Source organism: Amblyraja radiata, unplaced genomic scaffold, assembly GCF_010909765.2.
Source record: "Amblyraja radiata isolate CabotCenter1 unplaced genomic scaffold, sAmbRad1.1.pri scaffold_1295_ctg1, whole genome shotgun sequence".
Classification (NCBI taxonomy): Eukaryota; Metazoa; Chordata; class Chondrichthyes; order Rajiformes; family Rajidae; genus Amblyraja; species Amblyraja radiata.
Genome location: NW_022630478.1, coordinates 2673 through 5758, shown reverse-complemented (window position 1 = coordinate 5758; position 3086 = coordinate 2673). Strand labels below are relative to the sequence as shown.

Below are 3086 nucleotides of genomic sequence, written 5' to 3'. Positions count from 1 at the left end.
TGAAAATAACTCCCTCGTCGATGCTTTCTCCTCACCGCTCCCTCCCCCCCTCCCTTACCACCGCCCCCTCCCTCTATCGCTCTCTCCCTCCCTCTCCAACCCCCCCCCCCCTCACCAATTGCATGCCAAGCATCGATCACCCGTTCACACTAGTTGTTACGCGATAACATACTAGAGGCAATAAACAATAGACAATAGACAATATGTGCAGGAGTAGGCCATTCGGCCCTTCGAGCCATGGCTGATCATCTCCAATCAGTACCCCGTTCCTGCCTTCTCCCCATAGAGAGGGAATCTTATTGAAACATATAAGATTATTAAGGGTTTGGACACGCTAGAGGCAGGAAACATGTTCCCGATGTTGGGGGAGTCCAGAACCAGGGGCCACACACACACAGTTTAAGAATAAGGGGTCGGCCATTTATAACGGAGACGAGTTAACACTTTTTCTCACACAGAGAGTTGTGAGTCTGTGGAATTCTCTGCCTCAGAGGGCGGTGGAGGCCGGTTCTCTGGATATTTTCAAGAGAGAGCTAGATAGGGCTCTTAAAGATAGCGGAGTCAGGGGATATGGGGAGAAGGCAGGAACGGGGTACTGATTGGGGATGATCAGCCATGATCACATTGAATGTCGGTGCTGATTCGAAGGGACTGGACAAGCTAGATGCAGGTAAAATGTTCCCAATGTTGGGCGAGTCCAGAACCAGGGGCCACACACAGTCTTAGAATAAAGGGGAGGTCATTTAAGACTGAGGTGAGAAAAAACGTTTTCACCCAGAGAGTTGTGAATTTGTGGAATTCCCTGCCACAGAGGGCAGTGGAGGCCAAGTCACTGGATGGATTTAAGAGAGAGTTAGATAGAGCTCTAGGGGCTAGTGGAGTCAAGGGATATATTGCTATATTTAAGAGGGAGTTAGATGTGGCCCTTGTGGCTAAAGGGATCAGGGGGTATGGAGAGAAGGCAGGTACAGGATACTGAGTTGGGTGATCAGCCATGATCATATTGAATGGCGGTGCAGGCTCGAAGGGCCGAATGGCCTCCTCCTGCACCTATTTTCTATGTATCTATGTATCTATGATATGGGCAGAAGGCAGGCACGGGTTATTGATTGGGGACGATCAGCCATGATCACAATGAATGGCGGTGCTGGCTCGAAGGGCCGAATGGCCTCCTCCTGCACCTATTGTCGATGTTTAGTCTTTTCAATCTTTCCTCATACGACAGTCCCGCCATCCCAGGGATCAAACTCGGATAACTGCACAGAAGCGACACAAGGAACCGCAAGTGCTTGTTTTGACAAAAAGAAAGGACACAAGTGCTGGAGTAACTGGGCGGATTTTATTGAGTTTTTGATTGTCGTGTGTACCGAGGTACAGGTGGAAGCGTTTTGTTGCGTGCTATCCAGTCAGTGAATTACATGACTACAATCGGGCCGTCCACAGTGTACAGATACAGGGTGAAGGGAATAACGTTTAGTGCAAGGTAACGCCAGCTCCCACGGCCTCTCGCTGGCTCTGTCTTCACGCTACCTGGAGGTAGACCCTCACCTGAGCCAGGTAGCAGGTGTTGAAGCAATTCTGGGTGTCCTCGGAACAGCAGCTCAGAGCATCGTTCCACTTGCTGGAGTCTTCGGTGCAAGCTTGATTAGGAAACTTTGCTAACTGCAGACGAAACAAAACATTAGTTTAGAGATACAGCGGGGAAACAGGCCCTTCGGCCCGTCGAGTCCGTGCCGGCCAGCGATCCCCGCACACTAACACTAGTTTAGTTTAGAGATACAGCGGGGAAACAGGCCCTTCAGCCCGTCGAGTCCGTGCCGACCAGCGATCGCCCGTTCACACACTAGTTTAGTTATAGAGATACACAGCGGGAAAACAGGCCCTTCGGCCCCACCGAGTCCGTGCCGACCAGCGATCCCCGCACACTAACACTAGCCTACACACACACACACACACACACACACGCTGGGGACAATTCTTACATTTAAACACCAAAGCCAATTAACCTACAAACCCGCACGTCTTTGGAGTGTGGGAGGAAACCGGAACGCCCGGAGAAAACCCATGTGAAAACGTGCAAACTCCGTACAGACAGCGACCGTTGTCGGGATGGAACCGGGGGTCTCTGGCGCTGTGAGGCAGCAGCTCTACCCGCTGCACCACCGTGCCATCCCGACTTGCCACGACTTATTTGTGAATGGTGAGTTGATGTCAGGTTGGTGAGCTGACCTTTTCGACACCACAGGCCAGCTTCTCCTGGACGGTTGGTAGACTGCAACATTCCCGCAGCATATTCATGAGGAGGCTCTGGGGCCTGCATTCAACAAGGGAGAGAGAGACAGAGAGAGAGAGAGATTGTTATCTGTACTCCAGTTACCTCCCCGACACTCCCCCCCCCCCCCCCCCCAGCACGGAAACAGGCCATCTTGGCCCTTCTAGTCTGTGCCGAACACTTACTCTCACCTAGTCCCATCTACCTGCACTCAGACCATAACCCTCCATTCCTTTCCCGTCCATATACCTATCCAATTTATTTTTTAAATGATAAAATCGAACCTGCCTCCACCACTTCCACTGGAAGCTCATTCCACACAGCCACCACTCTCTGAGTAAAGAAGTTCCCCCTCATGTTACCCCTAAACTTCTGTCCCTTAATTCTCAAGTCATGTCCTCTGGAAGCTCATTGCACAAATAAACAGAGCGGAAACAGGCCCTTCGTCCCCACCGAGTCCGTGCCGACCAGCTCTGCTACTATCACTTATGAACCACTAGTTGATTGAAGGTCACCAAAGAGGTAGTCTAGGGGTTGGGCATCAAATCAACTGTTAGCGGGAGGTCGACCAAAAATGTTGGAGCAACTCAGCAGGTGACCCTTGCCCGACAAGTCCCACCCGCTGAGTTCCTCCAGCATTTTTTCATCCACCTACCATTTTTCCAGCATCTGCGGTTCTTTCTTAAACGCGCTGGCAGAAGTAGCGGTTCCGTGCCCGAGACGCTACATTTGGAGAATATTAGGCTTGTCTTGGCAGAAAAACCAGATCAATTTCTCAATGACATGGACAACCTTCACCGAATTCTTACAAGGA

General features: G+C 51.1%; 1 long non-coding RNA gene across 1 annotated transcript; it reads right to left on the bottom strand.

Annotated features, from left to right (window-relative positions):
- Positions 1-1321: 1321 nt before the first annotated feature.
- Positions 1322-2347, bottom strand: LOC116969826. The gene is made up of 2 exons (XR_004410929.1): positions 2230-2347; positions 1322-1662 (listed from the first exon to the last, which is right to left on the bottom strand). It is a non-coding gene; the product is annotated as an uncharacterized LOC116969826 (long non-coding RNA).
- Between the last annotated feature and the right edge of the window lie 739 nt (positions 2348-3086).